General features: G+C 51.2%; 1 protein-coding gene across 1 annotated transcript in view; it reads right to left on the bottom strand.

Annotated features, from left to right (window-relative positions):
* Positions 1-15,793, bottom strand: part of LOC138254123 (broad substrate specificity ATP-binding cassette transporter ABCG2-like) — a 610,690-nt gene that overhangs the window by 268,297 nt on the left and 326,600 nt on the right. The window lies entirely within an intron of this gene.

The raw sequence follows: 15,793 nt of genomic DNA, 5'->3' as shown, positions 1-15,793 counted from the left end.
CTGTTCAGCGGTGCTCTTCTCCACGGCGGGCCCTGTTCAGCGGTGCTCTTCTGCCCCGCGGGCCCTGTTCAGCGGTGCTCATCCAGCAGGTCAAGGGAGCCAGACCTGGCCTGGACTCCCTGCTCAGTCGCCCTCGGACCGTGACGTTTCTGGACCCTTCGGGGACGGACTCCTGGCCTCCTTAGTGTCCTCCTTCCCAGCTGGGATGTGACATGTGGGGTCCACCTTCTCCGCGCTCCTGCTGCCCTTCCGCTCCTTTGATGGGGCTCTCGGGCCCTTGCCTCCCCTAGATGGTGTGGGTGGTGAAGTGGCCGCACATTGCTCCTTGGGGGCAGCCCTGTCGGTCCTCGCACGGCGGCCCTTGTTTTTGCGGGTCCTCTTGCCGGGGGGGGGCTGGACGTGCCCTTGCTGCTGATCGATGTGTCACTGCTGGCAAAGGGTGGGCTCCAGAACCCATGCACAACAGTGACACCCGAAGCTGGGCTGGTGGTGGCTGCGGTGCTCTTGGGACTCTTTGAAGATGGAGGGGGGAGCTCATCGGAGGGAAAGAGGTCAAGGTTAGCCATGAAAAGTTTTTTAGGGCCAAGGTAAAGGGTAGGAGAAGTGGAGATGGAAGTGGAGGAAGAGGAGGTGGTTGTAGAAGAGTCAGGTGTGCTGTCATTGGGTGAAGGTGCTGGTGCTGTAGGCTGTCGTGAGGTGGATGGCTGTTGGGTGGGTGGCTGCCTGCGTTTGTGTGTCTTGGAAGAGGGGGTGACAGACACAGTGGGAGAGGACACAGGGGACGTGTAAATGGCAGTGGGGGTGGTGACTGCACAAGTGTGGACTGTACTGGAGGGTGAGGTGGTGATGGAAGCACTGGCTGATGTTGGGGTGCATGCAGGTGTGAGTGTAGACGTCACAGGGAGGGAGGAGGGAGACGAGGAGGAGGGGGACAAAGGGGTGGCAGTGGCTGTTGGCATGTCTGCATCTGTGTGTTGCTTGGGTGAGTGTTTGTGGGATCTGTGGTGCTTGTGTCTGGATGAGCTGCTCTGGGTGTTGAGGTGTGTGCAGGCTGGTCTGATGGTGTGGATGGGATAGGCTGAGGAACAGGAGACAGAGAAAGGCTGGAGGCAGTAAGAAGAGGGAGGCTGGAAACAGGGACAATGGCTGCCGTCAGTGCTGAGGCCAGAGCAGTGAACGCTCGTTGATGGGCAGCCTGACCCGAATGAATGCCCTCCAGGTACGCATTGCTCTGTTGCACCTCCCTTTGCACACCCTGGATGGCATTCAAAAGGGTCGTCTGCCCAACAATGAGCGTCCTTACCAGGTCAATGAGCTCCGCACTGAGGGCAGCAGGGGCAACAGGGGCAGGGGCTGAGGTGCCTGGGGCGAAGGAGACGCGCGCCTTCCTGGGCGAACGGGCACGGAGCGAAGACTGAGGGGCTGCTGGGAGGGCGGGGCTGGTGCGCTGGGTGGCGGCTGTACCTGTAGAGGCGGGGGGCACGGATGTTGCCGCCACCGCTAGGGAGCTCCCATTCGAGGACGTGTCGCTGTCGCTGCTCTCACCAGCGGTCCCCGTCGTGGTGCTCCCCTCGCCCTCCGGATCACTGGTGCCCTCGGTGTCTGTTCCTGGGCCCACCGGGGCCTTGTGTCCTGCAGCTCCCTCGTGCTCCGATGCCAAATCTCCTCCGCCTGATGATGCTAATGCACACATGCACAAGAAGATGAAGAGAAAGGGTGGGGGGAGAAAAAAGAAGACCAGGTTGAGTGCATGCAATGTCAACACCGTTGGCGGAGAGGACAGACACAGGAGCCTAATGCACTAAGCCGCGCATTCGGGGTACACTACTCAGTACTACTGACTAGGACAACAGGCCAAGAGACGTCAAACGCGCACATGGGAGATGCTGGACCTTCAATGGCTGTACTTGTCACCCTACAGAGGTGGGGGCCGGGGGCACAGGGCCATGCCTAAGGGAGAGGACTACACTACAGAAAGTGCCCTGGCCTAATGTCACCCACAGCCCTCCTCCCCCACCCAGACGCCTCCACTGCGCAGAAAGATAGGAGAATGTGCGATACTCACCCCCTTGTGTCTGCTGTGATGTCTTAAAGCGCCCATCCAATTCAGGGTAGGCCACCGCCAGGATCCGGGACATCAGGGGGGTCATGGTGCGACTGGCACCCCTCCTAGGTTGGGAGGCCATCCCCAGCAGTGTTTCTGCGGTCTTCCTTGTTCCGCGGCGGATGTCCTCCCACCTCTTGCGGCAGTGGGTGCCCCGTCTGTTGTGGACCCCCAAGTTCCGGACTTCCTTGGCGATGGCACGCCAAATCTCGATCTTCTGATGGGCGCTGACCTATTTGACATGTACAGGGTGGAAAGGAAGAAATAATCAATGACCTGCATGTTAGATGTGATTGGCCCCCCCCACCAACTTTGCCATATGACACATGCTCTCATCTGTCGGGCGTTGCACTCCTCATTCGCCCCCCACCCCACCAACTTACATCCACCCCAATCCACACAGGCATAGCCCATTCCATGTGCACCTGGTGTACTCACTTGTTGGTCTGGAGGACCGTAGAGTAGCGCATACTGGGGGAGGACCCCATCCACGAGCTTCTCCAACTCTTCAGACGTGAAGGCAGGGGCCCTTTCCCCAGTCGCAGCAGCCATTGTATCTTCCAGACCGAGGTCACAGCAGCACTTGCAGTATAGGTCCTCTCCTGTGGATGATCAGGTCTCGAGTGATTAATCAGATAGAAAATGGCGGTCACGCCCGCGGCGGTGCGTACCGCGGCAGTGCGTACCGCGACCGCCGGCGCACATCGTCATTGGCTCCTGAAACCCATAGGCTTCAATGTTAACCAATGCGGCTTTGCGCCGCGGTCTTCGACCGCCTACCGCCACGGTGTGCCCCGCCAGCGCATTGACCTCACATCCCATTGTCCCACTTCACAGGTCAGGCAGCCGCCATTTCAAGGGCCTACATGGCTTAATTTTGACTGCGACACACTGGCCTAGGCCTTGCATTGCCACACATATACGCCTTTCAACCCATTGCCATTCTTTAACTGTGCAAGCTGTCTGTACGTACCTGTGGTTTGCCTGACTCTGTGCTCCATGTTGTCCTTCCTAGGCACCGTCCGCTGGGACTTGCGATGAGAAGGAGGAATCCTCGCGTGTACCGACCGCTGGTGGACCTGTCGACAATGGAAGAACGCCATATAATACTTCGATACAGACTTGACCGTGCCACTATCCATGAACTGTGTGCCCAGCTGGAGCCAGCCCTGATGTCCCCCATCCGCCAACCCACAGGGATTCCCCCTCTGGTGCAGGTTTTGTCAGTCCTCCATTTTTTGGCAACTGGGTCATTCCAGACCACAGTGGCCATGTCATCTGGAATGTCTCAGCCTATGTTTTCAAAGATTTTGAGCAGAGTGTTGTCTGCCCTGATGAAACTCATGCGGAGCTACATCATTTTCCCAGAGGAGGGTGACTTGCCTACAGTGAAGGGTGATTTCTATGCCCTTGGACATATCCCCAACATCATTGGTGCCATTGATGGGACCCATGTGGCTTTGGTACCCCCAAAAGACAATGAGCAGGTGTACAGAAACAGAAAGAGTTATCATTCGATGAATGTCCAGGTGGTCTGTTTGGCTGACCAGTACATCTCCCATGTAAATGCCAAGTTCCCAGGGTCAGTGCATGACGCGTATGTGATGCGAAATAGCAGCATCCCCTATGTGATGGAGCAGCTACAGAGACAACGTGTGTGGCTAATAGGTGACTCTGGTTACCCCAACCTGCCTTGGCTACTGACCCCAGTAAGGAATCCCCGGACCAGGGCAGAGGAACGGTACAATGAGGCCCATGGGCGAACTAGGAGGATCATCGAAAGGACCTTTGGCCTCCTGAAGGCCAGGTTTAGGTGCCTGCATATGACTGGGGGATCCCTGATGTACTCACCAAAGAAGGTGTGCCACATCATCGTGGCCTGCTGTATGCTTCACAATCTGGCATTGCGACGTCAGGTTCCTTTCCTGCAGGAGGATGGTGCAGATGGTGGTGTTGAAGCAGCTGTGGAGCCTGCGGAGAGTGAAGAGGAGGAAGACTCAGAGGACGACACAGACAACAGGGACAGAGTAATAGAACAGTATTTCCAGTAGCACACAGGTAATAATCACCCATGCCATTTTACATTTCCTGAAAGCCTCCTGCATCTCAACTTTGTCGATTTCCCCCCAGACCTATAAACATGATGTTTGATTTTCCCTTCCCTTTTCTGTGCTGTATGAGCCACTGCGTGACCTCGGCTTGGTTGGCCCATGGACTAATGCTAAGTTACCTCGCTATGTGTAATTCACAATGTTAATAATACGTAATTGATATGTAATGTGTCATACATTTGTAAATAAGACAGGCTGAGTCCTGATTGATTTCAGTGCAATGTGTGATTTATTATTAGTGCATAGATATTGGTACATGATAGTGAAACAGTGATGGGTGGGGGTGGAGTAATGTCCATGGCGGAGTCCAGTTCTCAGTCTCACAGGTGCATTGTCCATATGCCTGTGGCAGGATGGAGCAGGGGCAGTTCAAGGTTGGACAGGGTGGCAATGTGTAACAGTGGGAGGACTTCAGGGGGTATGTGATGCTGGCGGGGGACTTGACATCCTACTCTGTCGGTTTTTTTGATCTCAGGCTCCTTTTGCGGGCGGTTGTTGTTCAGCAGGAGGTGGTGTTCTGGTGGGCTGTCGTTGTGGTGGGGCCTCCTGTCCACTAGCGGAGGTGGTAGGCTGTTCCTGTTCCTGGCTAGTGACAGGGGCCCTGTGTGATGCCACATGGTCCCGAAACGTGTCCTCTATACGGTTCAGGGCCTGGACTATGCTCCCCATAGCGGTTGAGATGTTGCTGAGTTGGTCGCTGAACCCCATGTAGCGTTGCTCCTGCTGTGCCTGGATCTCCTGGAACCTGGCCAGTACCGTCGCCATCGTCTCTTGTGAGTGGTGGTAGGCTGCCATGATGGTGGTGAGGGCCTCTTGGAGAGTGGGTTCCCTGGGCCTCTCCTCCCCCCCCTGTCGCACAGCAGCCCTCCGAGTTGCCCTGTTTCCCTGGGCCTCTGTCCCCTGGACGGTGTGCCCACTCCCACTGCCCCCAGGTCCCTGTTGTTGTTGGGTTGGTGGGTTACCCTGGGGGCCCTGTAGTGGTAGACACACCGCTGCTTGACCTGTCCTAGAGACAGAGGCATGGGCCCGCTGGGTGGGAGCTGTGCTGTTGTTCCCAGAGGGGGTTGGGTCTGCAGTGGCCTGTGTCTGGGTGAGGGGAACCGACTGCCCAGAGGTCCCCGATGGTCCGGGCTGGTCGTCAGGTTCCAGGTCGACAGAGCTGCTGTCATCACTAGGGGCCTGTTCCGGGGGTGGGATGGACATTTCTGGTCCCTCCTGACCGGTGTGTTGTCGTTCGGGTCCTGCATGGGGTAAGAGGGTATGGTTATTGTTTCTGTGTGTGCATTAGCTTGCGTTTTATGGGTGCCCTTGTCCCCCAGTGCTGGCATTCCCTTGGGGGAGGTGTTGTGAGGGTGTTTTGTGGGGGGGGGTGATGGGTATGTGCAGTGGTCATGCTTAGGTGATGGGTGTCCATAGTTTGGGGGTGGCATGCAGGGGTTGGTGTTGGGTGGGTTGTGCTGGGGAGACATTCTCAGGGAGGATGTGTGCTGGGGGGTTGGGGGTGAGGGTGGGGGTTAGCATGCTGGGGGGGGGGGGTGAAGTGGTTGGCCTTGTACTTACCAGAGTCCATTCCTTCGTGTACTCCAGCGAGGCCATCAGGATGCAGGATGTTGAGTACCTCTTGCTCCCATGTTGTGAATTCGGGTGGAGTGGGTGGGGGTCCCCCGCCAGTCTTCTGCACTGCGATGTTGTGTCGCGAGACCATCGAGCGCACCTTCCCCCGTAGGTCGTTCCATCGTTTGCGGATGTCCTCTCGATTTCTGGGATGCTGTCCCACCACGTTGACCCTGTCCACGATCCGCTGCCAGAGCTCCGCCTTCCTTGCTATGGTGGTGTGCTGGACCTGTGAGCCGAAGAGCTGGGGTTCCACTCTTATGATCTCCTCCACCATGACCCGGAGTTCTTGGTCCGAAAAGCGTGGGTGCCTTTGTGGTGCCATGGGGTGGTGTGTATGAGGTGTGGGGTGGTGTATGTGATGATGTGTGTGTTGGTGTGTGGTGCTTTGTGCTTCTATGTGGTGTGTGTGATGTTGCGGTGTGCCTCTGTGTGTCTGGCTCTCTATTCTCTGATGTGTCTCTCTCTCTCCTTCGTCTCTGGTTTTTGTTGGTAGGGGTTTGTGGGTGATGTGGGTGTGTGTTTTATATGGTATTGGATGTGTGGGAGTGGTGTGTGTATGTGTTTCAGGTGTGTGCCTTTCAAATTGTCCAATGTGGTAGGGGTTTGTAAAGGTGTGTGTATTTTGACCGCGGCGGTGTGTACCGCCAATGGAATACCGCGGTTGAATGACCGCCGCGTCGATTTGCGGGTCATAATGGGATGGGCGTATTTCTGTTGGCGTGGCGGTGGAGGTTTGGTCTTCTCCAGTTTACCGCTGGCCGCTGATGTGGCGGACTGCAGTGGAGGGCGGATTTTCAGAGGTTTTGCAGTTGTGGGTCAGAATGTCCGTGGCGGCTGACCGCGGCCGCAGCGGTATTGTGGCGGCCTTCTGACCGGCGGTAAGCGGCTTTTACCGCCGAGGTCAGAATGACCCCCTATGTCCCAGAATACAACAAATGACATTATACAGTGTACCAAACATGTAGCACGCCAATGTTTATAAACTATTTTTAAGAGCTTCCAAATAGTAAGAACTGGTAATTTAAAAAAACATTTTAGAATCAGGCATTCACAGGAGGAAGAAGGTTTGGTCAAAAAGGTTTGTTTTTGTTTGCATAATTCTATGATCACATTTTTAAACAATGTTTTGCGGATTCTTCAGCATATTGGCTATGTTTGATTAAAGTGTGTTTGTACAAGGCAGAAATGCATTCTGAAGCATTTTGTATTTTAGATCTTAGTGTAAAATTTAAAAATGTTTTAATTTAGATGTTTTTCAATTTAAAGATATGGTGGTTTGAAAGTAAGGTAAAGTTATAATGCTGCTTGAAATGAATTAGTTGGACAAAATGGAAATGTAACAGATCACAAAATGTTGTGTTTTAAATATTATGTTGTCACAAGATTTTGAAACTGAAAAGCATTTCGATTACGTCTGGGTAAGAGGATTAGTAAATACTACTAACATTACAATAGATGTATGCTTGTATTTTTCAACTTTCATTCCTTTCCTAGTACACAAATAACACAGGCCAAATACAACATGGAATGTTGGAACAAAGCTCAGACTGAACACAATTGTACAAAACTCTCAAAATGCATGTGTTCTTAAGTGAATGATCAAATAATACAATTACTGTCTGTGTGCTGCTCAGCCCCTACCAGCTGAATGTGGAGTGTCGGCCAGGCTGCTCTCGTGACCCTCCATTGCAGTGGTGTCATGAGAGGGTGTTCAGAATGTGGCTGGAGGACAAACCCCAAACTTCCCGGGCATGAATTCAGGCCCAGTGACAAAGGTCCTCCCAGCACTTGCGGAATAATCTTACCCGGTGGTTATGGACACCACTACACCGTGGTGCGTGGCAATGTCTCACTAAATCTGAACCTGCCCTGAATTGCTCAGTTGAGTCTCCAGACCCCATAAGGCCGAAAGTACCTTTGGAGGCCCCCCTCACAAATAATATCCAGCTCCAATGGTGAGCATTCATCTTTTCCTTCAGCCATGGTGGGGGGTTTAATTAAAGAAAGGAGAAGCATGAGGATGGTGTTGTGTTGAAAAGATATCTCTGATTGATCAGAAAATACTGACTTTTTCTCACTGTGTACAATTTTCTGTCCTTGCTGGTGGTGGGGATTACCAACCTGACTATGGAGATCTCTGGCCCATTTGTAGAGATGTCCGCATGCAGGGCAGAGACTTGGCATGTGGGTGGGAACACTCTACATGCATCACAGAGACCCCTGAATGTACAGAAACACGAATACATTTAGAGCATCCCAAAATCTGTGAGATTGTTGTTGTACGACATGTATGTGTCAAACGTATATAGTTGTGCCTGTATGTAGTAAAACATAAGTGTACTATGTGAGAGAAGTGTTGTTAAAAAAGTGTTTGCATGTAATAGAGAATGAAATGGTATATGTTTTAACTACAGCGTAGCATGTTTGTTGATGAGATTGTATAAAGAAGACAGAGTTGTCTCAGTATGGTATATATGGACAATGTGGTAGTCCATCATTCATCATTGACAAGAGACTATCCCACTACATAATTGCTGCAACCAAACTAGCAGTTCAAGAAACAAATTAGTTAAATAACTGAATCCACAAAAGTATACAGTAACCTCTATTCTGCACCACCGGGTACCCAGATGTGGGCGTAGATCAGGGCTAAATGTAAACCCCATTACATGGTTATTTTGTGCTGCACACAAGAAGCTACAACAACCCTGCACACAACGTCTGTGGAGTCCATCAGCATCCTTTCACTGCCTGTATTCACAAGACATCTGAATCGTGACTTAAGAATCCCAAATGTGCTTTCAATAGAAAAGGCAGGATACACATCAGTAAAGCATCACCAGGCACTGACAACAGCTTGCACATTGATGTATTGCCAGTGATGTCAGTTGTGGAAATGTGTACTGTGTGGTGAGATGGCTGAAGTGCCACGTGGGTGCAGTCAATGGCACCTACCACTGGAGGGAAATGGAAAAAGGTAAACAAAATGCCTTGGGAACCTTGGCCTTTCACCAGTGAATGTACATGATGATAAACTAGTGCACTTTATGTTGATGCAGCTCAATACCTGATGCAAGCATCAAGACTTGCTTTCCTGTGAGATGCTTGGGTTGTCAGAGCTGACCCTATGGAAAGATCCCATTGCCAATAAATGGCTAGTATTCTGACTTAGGCGGAGATAGCCTGGGATCCTGGTCTATGTAAATAAAGCTCCTTCTCCCAGACTGTAACAATGTCAAGGATCACTTCAGGTAAGAAGCTGTGTCTGGCAGTGACTGCTTTGATGGACATCCCAGAGATGCTGATCTTCTGTATGTAGCCCCTCCCTCTCCTCCTCAAATATTTATTTATTAAAATGAGTGGCAAAGCAACAAACACATTCACCAACAAAAACAGGAAAAGTTGTTTGGTGTATGAGTTCATTTCTTACATAATCAGCCTGGATGTGACTGGTTGGTGTTGAAATGTGTTTCACTTTCAGATGAGTGGTAGAATTCACAATAATCTCACCCTGCATTACCAAGTGTTGCAAGTGTTGTAAGCCTTGGTATAGAATTCGTCAGGAAAATAAAAACATTGGCTATTAAAAAAAACTGTAATAACATTACAAAAAATGTCCTTAAAAAAAACGTACAGACTTTCTGGATCCTATAAAAAAGAGTTTTTTAATTTTCCAATAGATTTCTACAGTTATTTATTTGTTCCAAGGTTTTCTGTGGGAGTGTTACTGTACCAGTGGTTGGCCATGTCTAGTACTGGACTTAATCCAAGGCTAGAGCACATTTGGTGTTTGGACAAAATATTGGATGAAAAATACCGTGATGCAAAAATATTGTGTCAAGAATATCAGGATGTAAGAAATATTGTCAACAGGAAAATATTGTTGTATATATTATTGTTTTTATGTGTTAATTCATAAATCGTTTTTAGTGAGACCGTGCCGACCCCCCTGCCGGAGATATTAAGGGGGTGATTCTGACCGTGGCGGTCGGCGGTCGCCGCCCGCCAAGCGGTTCCCGGCGAAAGACCGCTCCGCGGTCAAAAGACCGCGGCGGTCATTCTGGCTTTCCCGCGGGGCCGGCGGGCGACCGCCAGAAGACCGCCGGCCGGCCCAGCGGGAAAGCCCCGTCAACAAGGAAGCCGGCTCAGAATTGAGCCGGCAGAGTTGAAGGGGTGCGACGGGTGCAGTGGCACCCGTCGCGATTTTCACTGTCTGCACAGCAGACAGTGAAAATCTTTGTGGGGCCCTCCTACGGGGGCCCCTGCAGTGCCCATGCCATTGGCCATTGGCCATTGGCATGGGCACTGCAGGGGCCCCCAGGGGCCCCTCGACACCCCATACCGCCATCCTGTTCCTGGCGGGCAAACCGCCAGGAACAGGATGGCGGTATGGGGTGTCAGAATCCCCATGGCGGTGCAGCAAGCTGCGCCGCCATGGCGGATTCCCATGGGCAGCGGAAAGTCGGCGGTACACCGCCGGCTTTCCGCTTCTGCCCGCGGCTGTACCGCCGCGGTCAGAATGCCCGGCGGAGCACCGCCAGCCTGTTGCCGGTGCTACCGCCAACCTCCGCCCTGGCGGTAATTACCGCCAGGGTCAGAATGACCCCCTAAGTGTTTCCCGCTAGGTCGGTGAGCAGAAACCTAAGTTTCGGCCAACTGGCCTAGCGGGAAACAGTCTACAGCTTTGTCTACGGCTTGTAATCTAGCCAGTGGCAATGCTGTAGCCCGCAGGGTGCACCAGCACCCTTGCAGTGTTCACTGACTGCAAAGCCCACAGTGAACATTGCGACGGTACTGGGCGTGTGGCCCCTGCACTGCCCATGCCAAATGCATGGGCAGTGCAGGGGCCCCACTGTAGACTCCTGCACCTGTTCTCCGCCAGCCTTTTCATGACAGAGTAACAAGGGGGGATTACAATCTTCACCACCACCACGCACCGGGATCATGGATCATGGCGGTGCTGGCAGTTCCTTGGTGGTCTGACTGCCAGGGTTTTAATGTGGCGGTCGGACCATCACAACAGCTGCAGTCCTAACCGCCACCGCAAGTGTGGCGGTCTGAAGAAGGCCACAGTCGCAATGAGGCCCTTAAGCCCATATTTATGAAAAATTGTGCACAACTGCGCTAATACAGTTGTGCGTCATTTTTCTTAGCGCCATTCCTTAAAACCATCCGTGTGCCATATTAATGGAATGATGCACAATGGCACTAAGGGGGTCATTACAACCCTGGCGGACGGTGTTAAAACGGCGATAAGACCGCCAACAGGCTGGCGGTCTTTTTTTCAGTATTATGACCATGGCGGTTACCGCCATGGTCATCCGCCGCTTCACCGTTCCGCCCACCAGGGCGGAGACAACCGCTGGGCTGGAGAACTGGGTCTCCAGCCCGGCGGGCGTCACAATACTGCCGCCGGTATTTTGACCCGGCTTACCGCCGTGGATTTCCAGCGGTAGGAACCGCCATGAAATCCATGGCGGTAAGCCCTATCAGTGCCAGGGAATTCCTTCCCTGGCACTGAGAGGGGTCTCGCCTACCCCCCACCCCCACCCCGACTTCCTCCCCTACACCCCCCACCACCCCTGCCACCCCCCAAAAGGTGGCAGGGCCCCCCTCCCCACCCCGACCCCCAACATCACAAAACTCACACACACACACGCACGCAGGCATCACCAACACACATACACGCACACACACCAACATACATGCCTACATCCACACACTCAGTCAGACACGCAGACCCATATACAGACATACACGCACACATCCATACAGACATACATACAGACATACACGCACTCATTCCCAAAACACGCAACACACCCACAAGCATACACGCACTCACACCCCCCTCTACATACACAGACTTACACCCCCATGCACCCACACAACCCACAACACCCCCCTCACCCCCCTCCCCTAACGGACGATCGACTTACCTTGTCCGTCGATCCTCCGGGAGGGGACGGGAGCCATGGGGCTGCTCCGCCGACACTACACCGCCAACAGAACACCGCCGCGCCGAATCACAGGACGTGATTCGCTGGGCGGTGTTCTGTTGGCGTGGTGGTGGAGGTGGAGCAACCTCCACTTCCCCGCCGCCCGCCAGTATGGCTGTTGGCGGCTCTCTGTCATAAAAAGGACGGAGAGCAGCCAACAGTCATAATACGCCGTGTGGCAAACCGCCACTACTGGCGGTCTTCTGCACGGCGGTCCCTCGGCGGTCTTGTTAAAAGACTGCCAAGGTTGTAATGACCGCCTAAGGAATGGCTAGAATAAAAAAAAAGGGGGAATGGTGCTAGTGGGACAGAAATGACGTTAAGCTGTTAGTTGGAAATGTTTTGCCACTAGTCAGCCTAGCTTCATTTACTGATGCACGAGCAGCTACAAATATGATTTCTATCTAAGTTTAGACAGGAGCCCTACCCACCACCCCAATGTCCCCTGGGCAATCCCAAAATACCCAGTGCCAGGCAGGGGACCCCATGTAAGAGGCAACCAATGGCACTTTACAATTGTAAAATATACTCACCTAAACTTACCTGGGATGGGGTCCCCCCTCCTGTAGTGTCCCTGTGTTGTGGGTGGTAGTGTTGCGGGGGCTTGGGGTGTGCATCTTTGTGCCCATTCCATGGTGTTTCACCATGGAAATTGGCCTACCTGCACTTTTACACCTGGTCTGACCCATGCTTTAAATAATGGCACCAAGCGGGCTTAGCGCCATTATTTAGGTACACCTCCTAGGAGCCAGGAGCTAAATATGGCCCCGGGGGGGCTAGTGCGATGTTTAGGACGGGAATGCCTACCTTGCATCTCATTGATGCAAGGTGGGTTAGCGCATCCTAAACATGGCGCTAACTCCAAAAATTTTAAGCTAGACGGATCTAGTGTCAAAATATAAATATGGAGATAGGTTAGCTCAGTTTTAGCACCAAAAAAAATGGCGCTAAGGCGATGCTAACATCCATAAATATTGGCCTTAGGGTTGTATTTATAGGCCCCTAGCGCCACAGGAGCGTCACTTTTCGTGATGCTCCTGTGGCTCTAAGCACTGCGCCGTATTTACAAGGTGGTGTTAAGCCACATTTTGTGGCTTAACGTCACCTTATAAATATGGCCCTGTCCCTCGCAGCACTGTGCTTGGAAGGGGCGTGCAATGGGTGTTGCTGTGGGCGTGCCACAGCAAAACCCATTGTATTTTGATGCTGCCTCAGATTCATGAAATTTCTAAAACCTGAGGCAGCGACAAAATCTAACGCCAGCCCCAAGGGTGGCGTCAGCAGGGTGCAACGAGGAGGAATACTTTTATTCCTCCTTGTTTTTTGCTTTTTCTATGCGTGCTGCATTCTGCAGCACGCATAGCAAAACCAAAAGGCCAGAAATGATTGTTTATGTGCGGGAAGGTGTCCCTTCCTGCACATAAACAATCATTTGAAAATGACGCTCTGGCACTTCTGTGTGTGCTGCATTGTGCAGCATACACAGAAGTGCTAAATCACCATTAGTGATTGTTTATGTGCAGGAAGGGACACCTTCCCGCACATAAACAATCACACCTCTCAACGCAGACATCCTTGCATGATGGTGCAAGGATGCCTGCTTTGGTGCTGGCAGCTGAATTTAGCACCAGCGCAGGGGAAAACACAGGGGTGCGATGTATTTACTTAAATACGGCGCAACCCTGTGTTTCTAAAGTGACGCAGTGTGGTGCTACCAATTTTGGCTCAGCACCACGCTGTGCCACTTTTACATAAATCTGGCCCTTAGTGTCCAACGCTTTCCCCTGAATGGTTTAGATTTGAGGAAGAAGAGAAAATCTAACCTCTTAAGTGTCAAACACCTTCACATATATATTTGTACTTATAAAATAACATTTAGTAGTAATACATAAACAATAATTAAATAAAAGTTTATCAAAATAAAACATGTAAATTGTAATTAAACAGTCTTGTACGTTTTACATGTTTCTGCAATTTTTGTCATTGTTTTGGCTTCATTTTTAAACATTTGTTTCAAGACCTTTTTTGAAAACTATTTTTACATAACTTTTTAAGTATATATTAAATAACACTATACTCATAGTACTGTTTATTTTATACTTTGCATTTGTAGCATATTTTTATAACATATTTTTCACATGCTTTACATTATTTATAACATTTTTAAAACTAATATTTTTACTTCAAATTCCTATTTTTATTTACAAGAAGATAGTCTTCTTTAGTTTAATTTAGCGGGCAATTTTTAACTTTAGTTTTGTAGTTGATTTGCCTCATTTTAAGTGCATTTTCCTTGGAAGTAAGTTGCAGGAAGCTGCTGCTGTTTGTTAGAGCAGGTAAGACTTTTATGAGATTTTCTTATAAGGTTTTCACGATAGGAGCGATGTAGGAGGTACTTGTAAATTGTTGGTATAGTATTGTTTTTGGGTTTTTAGTAGGTTTATTAATAGTTTTTGTACTTTTGTTCACTAGTGTTTTGGGCTAGGGTTAGATAGAGTTTTTTTAGTAATGTATCGGTATATTATGTCACATTATGCTACATGCTTTGTGTTCATTAAGTGTGCTGTATATGTTAAGTGTGAAGATATTGGCCCTCATTATAAGTTTGGCGGTATTTGGGCAAGACCACTGTGCGAAATGGTGCCACCTTACCGGCAGCGGTGGCGGTATAGCGATTGCCAGATTACGAGTCACAAAACACAAACCGCCAAAATACAGACACAAACCCAACACCGCCAGGCAAACCCACGGCGAAAGAGGGACTGATCAATGGCCGGGGCCACCACGCTGACACCATTCCGACTGTCATATTATGAATCAACCTTCAGCACAGTGGAACATGCACGGCGGACACCGTAGGCGGTCCGAATCGCGGTGGAACAAAAAGGCACTGCGGAAAGTAGCTAACACCACATTGGCTAGTTCAAATATCCCACACCTGATAACCATACACACACCATGCACACCTGACCATGCCACCATATAACCCACCCACCCACAATAAGCCATTGCGACAAATATGAGCAGCCACAGCCACACCCGAGACTAAGCACACACTAAACACAGCACACATTGCACAAATCAACATAGCAGCTCCCCAGCATACACAGCCAAACACCTCCACATCATCACACACCCTATACTTCGACATGCACAACACATACCCACCCCACAACATGTCACAGCAGAAGCACCCACGGTTCACCAACAACGAGTTGCAGGTCATGGTGGATGAGTTCATCAGAGTGAAGCCACAGCTCATGGGAGTCAAACATCAATAGCCAAAAAGACAGAGTTATGGCAGAAGATCAGCAACATGGTCAACGCGGTCGGCACATACCCATGCACAAGGGAGGACATCAGAAAGAGGTGGAACGACCTCAGGGGGAAGGTCCATTCCATGGCGTCCAGACAGAAGATAACCAGTAATAAGACAGGGGGTGGGCCCCCACCACTTCCCCTCCAGCTGACAACCTGGGAGGAGAAGGTCCTGGACATCATGTATCCCGAGAGCCTCACCGGCATCAGTGGAGGGCTCGACCCTAGTAAATCAGCAATACTCCCCAAGCACCAACCACCCATGCCCAGCATGCCACTCCACCACTCTCCAACCCACTGAAACCCACCCCACTGACCCCATCCCAAACACCCCACACCCCTCCTCTGCATGCCACACCACCCCACTCCCACCATCCCTACTCACACACCCCGAACGCACGGATGTCAACCACAATGTGAAGAACCACAGCTCCCACAATCCAATTCAAACCAATGCCTGCAGTGCAGAAGCTGTCATTGCTATCACTGGGAAACAAGTTGAGCCACTGCATGCATTTCAACAGGGACACAACAACAACAGTCACACAACTAACATCTACTGTATCCATCCACAGGTACCCCTGCCACTGACACCTTGCAGAGGATTCCAGGCTCAGACAGCCCTCTTCAGGTTGAAGGCCCCA

This window comes from Pleurodeles waltl, chromosome 1_2 (assembly GCF_031143425.1).
Source record: "Pleurodeles waltl isolate 20211129_DDA chromosome 1_2, aPleWal1.hap1.20221129, whole genome shotgun sequence".
Taxonomy (NCBI): Eukaryota; Metazoa; Chordata; class Amphibia; order Caudata; family Salamandridae; genus Pleurodeles; species Pleurodeles waltl.
Note: the sequence above shows the minus strand (reverse complement) of the source record. Positions and strands in the feature narration are given on the sequence as shown.